Source organism: Quercus suber, unplaced genomic scaffold (assembly GCF_002906115.3).
Source record: "Quercus suber isolate HL8 unplaced genomic scaffold, Cork oak 2.0 scaffold_695, whole genome shotgun sequence".
Lineage (NCBI taxonomy): Eukaryota > Viridiplantae > Streptophyta > Magnoliopsida > Fagales > Fagaceae > Quercus > Quercus suber.
Genome location: NW_027070136.1, coordinates 79431 through 88928, shown reverse-complemented (window position 1 = coordinate 88928; position 9498 = coordinate 79431).

The following is a 9498-nucleotide window of genomic DNA, read 5'->3' as shown; positions in this document are numbered from 1 at the left end:
ACTTGTATTCACTTAAAATTGTGAAAGATGCTAAAAATTTGGTTGATATCAACCTTTTAACCAAAAATCAACATTTTAATGATCGCACATCAATCAGTAATTTTGCCATTGTTACCTGCAACATATATCTATTTATTTGTGACAAATATGGTGCAATTTTGGCCATCAAATTTTACTCAAAAGCCAAGATTAGACAATCTTCATCCTGCATTACTCTAAGAAATCTATAGAATTGCCCTAAAATAAAAAAGAACATGCCACAGCCATGGATAGGAGGCAAAAAAAAAAAAAAAAAAAAGTACATGTTCACAAAGATTTCAAAGTAAAATAAAAAAGAACATGCCACAGCCATGGATAGGAGGCAAAAAAAAAAAAAAAAAAAAGTACATGTTCACAAAGATTTCAAAGTAAAAAATATACATTATGTAAACAGAACTTTTTCCACTACTTCTACACCTTCTAAAACACCAAAATAACCAAACCTCCTAAAATGAAGTCATTTAATGCAATCTTTTTAAAATTAAATCATTAAAATAACAGCAAATGACTAACAACAAGATCCTTTTGAAACCAATTCTAAATAGTTCAAGGCTTCCAAAATTTGAGACTTTCAAGTTTCTTCTAGATTAGATAACTCTAACTTGGGCTGATTATGCTCTTTTGGTAGTATTGCCTAGCAGATCTACTATTCCAACATTTCAATGGTTCCAAATCAACCCTTCAATATTCTATCATCAACATGGAATTCAGCCAATAGCTTCAAAAAGAATTTGATTTGCAAAGTAGGCCACTTACCATTATTTGGGTCTCTTTCAAAGACATAAATCAGTTAAGAGCATTTATAAATATAATAAGTCTAGAGGATAATTCAGTGATATAACAATAAGGGAAGTGGCAGCATAAATAAAATCTAAATGCATCTTATAGGGAGTAACAATTAGCATAGGGGAAGTGGAATTTGGATCAAACATATCTTTGTAGCTCTCCATGCCATTTTAAATCACAAATCATATCATTGAAAAAAATTATAACACTACAAGAAGAAACTATACAATGTATAAAAAGAATTGAAATGGAACAGAATTGACATTGTACAAAATTGCAACAGAAATTGCTATGATAAGCCTAAAGACTGAGCTAACCTTCATTTTTTTTATAAGTAAGTTACACATACATTGGCTGGATCTTGAACCCAATACCTCACCATCCACTTAGCCCTTACAAGGAGATGATGTGTGATTTGCTAAAGCTCACTGGTGCACTGAGAACTAACAAACATGCAGGTTTAGAACACAAAGAGCCTCCACAAAGCTGATCAAGCTTGCTCTCCAGAATTCTTCACAGGTTTGATACCTAATAAATTAAATCAAAACCAACCAACCAAAATATAGAAAACTAAATCCAATGACATGCAAAATTAAAAATATTTTTGTAAGCATTCATATATTTTGATGAAGATTAAGTCTTTCAAACATGGAAGACTCATAGCTTGTCTACAATTATATGGATAAAAACAAATAGAACCCAAAATATATTTAAAACCTTATTCAGAAGCTTTGAATTAAAAAAACACAAATTAGTAAACCAAAGTGCTAAACTGGAACCAAAAACCACAGTTTCACTCCTACTAACAAATAAATAAAAAGAATAGGATAGGGAGGAAATCCTAAATTAAATTAAAAACATCACTAACCTTTCCTCAAAACACCAAGAGACAAAGCCTAGGTAGAATTTGATCTTCTATAGTGTTCCTCTAGGAAAAACAAAAAAGAACAAAGAGGAAACATATTAGCGATTGAAATCTATAATTGCAACAAACCCTAATTAGGAACCCCAAAATCCCAAAACTAATAAAAACCCCAAATCAATCCTTTAGCCTCAAAGTCATCTTGATTTCGTCCTAATTCAAGAAGAAACTATGGAAACAAAAACCACAAATTAATTATAAGCAAATAGATTAGGACAACAACAACAAAAAAGGAAGAAGATAAGGAAGATTGAAGGTTCAAGGTGATCTTACCAAGGAGTTCTTGAGAAATTGAACCGGGAGATTTTAGGGCAACACTCACTTTTAGGTATCGAATTAGAGAGAATGTCTTTACACATATTGTGGCCTGGCCTGGGTGTGCAAACTGTAACGGTGAGAGTCAGTGGTTGTTAGTTCTTGAAGAGGTTTAGGGTTTTATCGGGTTTGATTGAAGAACAAATCAGAGGATGCAAAAAGGGTAGAGAAGAGAGATGAGGGAGAGAAATAGAGAACAAAGAGGAATGGTGTTCAGAGTTGGGTTTTGGGGAAGGAGAACAAAATTTTTGGGTATCGGGTTTGATTTTGCCGTGGAAAATAGAAATATATTTTTTTAGCTGAATAAGGCTGATGATTTTAAAATAATGATGATGTGGACTGGAAAATAGAAATAGTTTTTTAATTTTTTTTAAAATAATGATGACATGGAAAATTATGAGAGCTTCAAAGGCTTCGGTTATATATATATATATATATATATACTAGCTTTTACCCATGCAAATGCATGAGAATTTCATAAGTACATGTATTTTTGGGTTCTTAGAAAAAAAATACATCTATTTTCAACAAAATAGAAATAAAAATAATGTAAATTTTTGTACATAGAAATAATTAGAATCCGAGAAAGCAAATATATTCAAATAATTTTAGGTAAATATTTGGAGAAACATTTTGTTTCAAAAGTCGTACTTAAATAAATTTAATTAAATAAGTATGTAGCTAATGCAATTGAATTTATAAATTAACATTATCAATAATTTTCAAATCTATCAACGGCAAAAGTTCCTTGATGGATCAAGATTTTGGCTAGAATCTATCAGCCAGACAGAAAGTTTCTCAATGGATCGAGATGCTATCAAGAAGCTATCGAGACAAAGTCCAGAAAGCTTGATGGATCGAATATGCGATAATATCTGTAGAGAAAAGAAGTCCAAGGGGCTCGATAGACAGGAATCTGTCGAGGATCTGTCGAGAAGCTATTGAGCTTGAAAAAAGAAGGTTTTACAAGAAAGGAAAAAACACATTGAGATGAATGCAACAAGCAAGCTACTCAAACATAGATCCAATCAACATGTTAAGCTCTTAAAAACATCTCTCAACATAAATGCAAAGCATTCAAAGATCCAAAACACATACATACACACACTAAACAAGTTTAACCAATTTTATATTTCAAAAACAAGTTAAGACAGTTTAGTGAGCATATATTAACACATGTATTTCTTATGATGGCCAAATCACATTGTACCTGTACATGTATCAAAACTAGTAAAGAATTTGCGTGTTGTATGTGAAACATAGCAAGAGTGCATAAGTGACTCATATTATGACAATTTGAGATATGAGAAAATCAAATACACTCACACACAATCATAACTGCTTGATGGGGACTATCACCTTCGAGGTACATCCTATAACTCCCACATCTCTTAAAAACACGCTTTCAACCATATTTAAAAGCATTTTCATTCTTTTTGCTTTTATATTCTTTGCATATTTGTTTTTGAGCATATCATGCATGAGCATATAAGGGAGAGAAAAGAAATACGCAATTATGTTAAGCCACAAACATCACAATTTTGCTATGCCGAAGCACATAGATGTTATACATGATTGGTGGGCTTTAGTGGTGAGATGGTTATTTATGCCTTTCTCTTAGGATTTTTTTAGTCCTTCTCGTCAAAAAGAGTGACATGAGTGTTAAGTATAAAAGATTACTTAATCGTACTCATCACAAACATGATCCACAAAGCTCACTTGCTTAGTTGCTATGCCAAAGTACACAGATGTTATACAAGATTGGCAGGTTTTAGTGGTGAGATGGTTATTTATGCCTTTCTCTTAGAATTTTTTTAGTCCTTCTCGTCAAAAAGAGTGATATGAGTGTTAAGTATAAAAGATTACTTAATCATACTCATTACAAACATAAGCCACAAATCTCACTTGCTTAGTTGCTATGCCAAAGTACACAGATGTTATACATGATTGGCAGGCTTTAGTGGTGAGATGGTTATTTATGTCTTTCTCTTAGGATTTTTTTAGTCCTTCTCGTCAAAAAGAGTGATATGAGTGTTAAGTATAAAAGATTACTTAATCCTACTCATCACAAACATGAGCCACAAAGCTCACTTGCTTAGCTATGTATTAAGATGCTCATCTAAGCTACAAAAGATACAAAGTTTAGAAAATTTTGTTTCAGTGGCCATCCAAGGTACACAAGTACCAATATACACATAACACACACTGTTTTCGTATTTTTCTGATTTTGTCAAAAAAAATTTAATGAAAAAAAAATAAAGCAAAACTGAAAACAAGCAAATAAAAACATGTTAAACAAAGCAAAACATAAAACTAGACTAACTCCAAAACAAGAAAGCAATACACACAAGTAATGCAAAAACCATAAGGGGAGAGAGAGAAAAAAATAACTGAGTCACTTTGAGCTTTTTTCCTTCCACACCTTGGAAGAACCTTTTCTTTGAGTGAACCTTTGATCCGGTGGTGAGGGAGAAGAATTGAAACTATTCAAGTTCGAAAGGAACATGAGGGCCTTAAGAAGATCTCCAAGAGGAGCAAAAGAGGATGGAAACTGGTTATGGTTTCCGAACGAGATCATACTGTTGCTTTGTTGAGTGACTAATCACTTGTAGCAATTTGGAGAAGTATGCCCTGAAGCTCCAAAGTGATGACAGAGATGCGGCTTCTTCGGTTGAGACTGTTTGTTATTAACCTTCTCAGTCCTAGGGTTTCTAGTCTCTTTCTTTTCAAGGTTAGGGGGTGCACTTAAAATAGATTTGCCCTTATCTACGTTCTCACTAGCTATATCAATTTTACATTCATTGTTCTCAGAATTAACATTATTAGCAGGTGAGACAATCATAGTAGTACTTGAAGAGGCAATATTAGGAAAAGAGAAATCATACCCTAAACCGGTTCTATCAGAAGCAGATTTCTGAAAGTTTAGTATCTCATCAAGCTTTGCACTGGAAGTCCTCTCAAATTGAGCTCTAACCTGTAACAGTTCTGCTTCAAGCTTCTTTGTCTTTTCAGCAAGGAAGTTGTTCTCGAACTGCAAAGCTCCAATGGTTTAATTTGCTTCATTAACCTTTGTAGAAAGCTCCTCTTTATCTAGCTCCACATCACTTACCTTCTTGGTGGCCAGCCTATAAAGTTTCTCATGCTTCTCGGAAACCTTGTACAACTTAGCATAGGCTGTATGGATGTCATCTTGTTCATCAATTTTCCCAAAATTATAGTCCACCAAGTCCTCTTCATCATCTACTATTTCTGAAACCCTATTAGTAGGATCAACTGTGGCAGTGAAGGCATTCAAAATTCCTTTGTCATCACTATCATTTGACTCATCCTCAGGCTCGGTGTCACTCAAGGTAGCAACAAGGGCCTTGCTTTTTCCAATAGTCTTAAGATATGTTGGACATTCTTGTTTCATATGTCTAAAACCTTGACATCCAAAACACTTTGGTCTGGAGGGAATAGTGTACTGACTGCCTTCCTTGGCATCATTCTTTCCTCTATCTTGGCTTTTGAATTGAGAAGAGCTAGATTGCTTTCGGTCCCGGTCGAATCCTTTTGCATTGGCATTCTTCATAAACTTCTTGAATTGCCTGGTGATGTAGGATTTTATCTTGGAATCTTTATCAACAAAGGACTCATCGGTCTCATTGCTTTTGGCCTTCAGTGCCATGCTCTTACTTTTGCTCGATTTCCCGATTCTAGTCAAACCCAATTCATAGGTCTGCAAGTTGCTAGCTAGTTCTATCAAAGGGATTTTGTTAATGTCCTTTGATTCTTCAATAGCAGTGATATTGTCATGGAATCTCTCTGGTAGAGATTTGAGCACCTTTCTTACAACCTTGGGTTCGGGAATAGTTTCCCCAATTTTAAAGGTAGAGTTAACTATGTCTTTTAGCTTGGCATAGAACTTGTCAAACAACTCATCCTTCTCCATCTTAATCGCTTCAAAGCTCGTGGTAAGCCTTTGAAGCTTTAAATCCTTCACAGCCTTAGTCCTTTCATAGGTTGTTTAGAGGATAATCCTTGCTTCCTTAGCAGTTTCGGTAGAGAATATCTTCTTGAACTCCTCACTGGTGACCGCACTAAATAAAGCATTCAATGCTCTGCTGTTGAAGTTTGCCGCTTTGATCTTGAAATCATCCCAATCAGCCGGTGCTTCCTTTGGCTTAGTCTAGCAAATCTCTACAGCTTGCCACACCTTCTCATCTAAAGACTGTGAGAAAACTCTCATGCATACTTTCCAGTATGCATAGTTAGTGCCATCAAATAAAGGATGTATAATAAGAGACTATCCTCTATCCACGACAAATATGGGTCAATGGATCATACAACAAATATTAGTCCTAATCAGAGTGTGCCCACTCTAATACCACTTGATAGACCAAGAATGTATTGACCCCTTTGGTAACTTAATCAGTTAATTTAGCCAAGTAAAATTAATTAGATTCAATAATATGCAATAAGCGTGGTAGCACATGATAGAAATTTAGACCCCTTAAAACACAATTAGATTAACCCAGTTAATTAGCCAAGTGATTACTTAGTCAAAATTAAACAAATCTAAGTTAACACAAATATATCATATCATGCAAAGCAGTGGAAATATAAAGAACACAATGATATGATGACCCAAGAAACCACACGGTAAAAACCTAGGGAGGATTTGACCTAGCTATCCTCAAGGTAAACATGAATCCACTATACGAAAGAATCAAAGTTCATACAAAAGGACTTACAAGCTCCCCGCTTGACTTCTAATGCTACCCACTAGTAGAACTTACTGACACGACCACATGCAAGCTCCAAATCCACGGACTCCTTCTTTCGTGGATTCTCCAATCAAGATGCAAGCACCCCCGCTTGTTTTTCTTTAAACTCCAATAGTAGCAACCTTGTTGATCATCAAGATGTAGATAATATCTCTACCTTGAAAACCCTAAGTTTATGTGAAAGAAAGCTCCTCTAAATCTCACAAGATATTCACATAAACCGCAAATATGAGCAACAAAGGCTTAGAGAGGTTTGGGTACAAAACCCTATATACAAAAGAGGCACTCTCTTCTCCTCTCTAAAAGCTCACAAAAACGTGGCTTAGGGTTTCCTTTATATAGTGGGAGAAGTAGATCTGAAACCCTAATCCTTAATGGGCTTGGGCTGAGTTGGAAATTCTGCAGAAAAAACATTCTGCCCGAGATTCGATCGATCGAGTCTAATTTTCGATCAATCGAGCCAGGCCGAAAGTCACTAATACTTCTACAGCCACTCGATTCCAACTTTACATAAAACGCCCACACTTTAAGCAAGTCTAAACAAGACTAACAACCTGTTTTGATCATGGTTTGCCAACAATACACATTAGAGTTTTAAATTCATAAATTCCTAAGTCTTTAGAACCTAACAAACTCCCCCCTTTGGCAATCCGTGACAAAACACAAATTAAAGTTCAAAGTTTACAAGTAAAAGCCCTTTACAAAAATACTGCTCATAACATAAATTCAATCCTAACTACTATCCATCAGTTGCAAGTGTAGACAGCAGCTCAATTGAATCAACCTGTATATTTCCTAAAACACTAAACAAAACGCATAAACGTATGTGCGGAAAATACAAGTAAACAAAAATAAATTCTTGATTTCACATAACACAAAATAAAGACATATACCAATGAAGAACTCATAATTATAAATCAATAAGAAGTGAAACAAGAAACATAGAAATCAAAATAAATTCTAACTCTCCCCCTAAGTTAGATACATCAAAAAGTTTTTATATTCTCCCCCTAAACAAAACAAACAAGTCATCTATGTCTCCCCCTTTTTGTCACGTATTGACAAAGACTACCTAATCAGAAGGTAAACAAAAAATATACGCAACAGAGTAAGAGAAAATAGAGACAACTCCCCTTAAGAAGAGCAACAACTCCCCCTAAGAACCACAAAAGTTAAAAAAATTTCTCCCCCTATAAAAATAGGAAAAACAAAACAAGTTTTGGGAAAAACAGTTTTGGGGAAAAATAAAAGGGGGTAGGGATAAATAAAAAGACACAAACCAAGTTTTTAAAAAAAACTAAGTTGAGGATACACATGAAGAAAAAAATATTCTCTCTTTCAATAAAATGCAAACATGGCACTATGTGACCCATAAACAGTTGCATGAGTAGAGAAAAATATTTGCACATTGATTATCCATCATATCTCTTAAGAAAAATATTTTCTACAATTCACACATAAGAAATAGCATATACTAGAATGTACAAAACTCAAAAATTAATCAATCAATTTTTAAATCAAGTTGAGTACCCAATTTAGCAAAGTGTATGTATGCTATGTGTGAAAAAAATGAGAGATATGATTGCAAAACTGCAAGATGGATAGAAAAACAATGCAATGTATGTGAATCCTAAACACAAATGATGCATGAAAAAATTTTTGGTCAAAAACATAGAAACTGAAAATTTTTTAGTTTCGATCGATCGAGAATTGATCGAACATCAATCGAGTCAGGCAGACTCAAACCTAAAATTTTAATCGCAATTTCGATTGATCGAAAAACAGGTTCGATTGATTGAAAGTCTGAAAAAATCAGATTTTTGAAAAACAGAGCATTTTAATGCAGAAACTCCTCAAAGCATATTGTTTTATAAAAAATGCATGAGTATGAGACGAAAAGTTTTTGAAAAACACTTGAATTTAACCCAGATCTTCCAAAGTCAAGATTTTCAATCAATTTGTCCTCAAAGCACAAATATTAAACACATTTTGCATTAAAATCAAGGAACTTTTAATCTTGGATGGCCACAATAAGATCACACACAATAAAATGTACCAAGTTTAGTAAAGAGTAACTTGTGTAGTGTGTGCAACTAGCAAAAGTTTGAGATACATGTGAGGTGATATGTGAATAGCAATCAATCACAAAGTCTACAAAATCCATCACATAAAATTCAAAAAAGACTATCACCTAAAGAGTTACATCATATAACTCCCACATCTCCTAGAACATAAGCTTGCAATCATGTAAGTTTCTTGAATTTGCCTCATAATATACATACCAGTTTTAATTATGTGATTTGGCATCAAGCCTAATGGTACACACCAATTTTAAGCATTTAGCAATTAAACCGAGGCTACACCTTATGTTCCTTTTGTGCATGTGCTACACTTTCTCGAGCACAAAATCTTAAGATATCCACTAAGGTGGTCATGATTGGCTAGTAAACAGTGGTGAGATGGTTATTTATGCCTTTCTCAAAAGGATCAAGTCCGACAGTCAAATAATATGTGACTTCAAGATTAAGACAAAATGATAAACACCATAAACATCTTTCCCACACAACATGCACTACAAAACTTCAACTAGTAAAGTGCAATAAATAAGCCCATCAAAGCTAAAAAAGGTATATAAACTTGTTATGTAAAGATAATATGGCCAATCCTTGA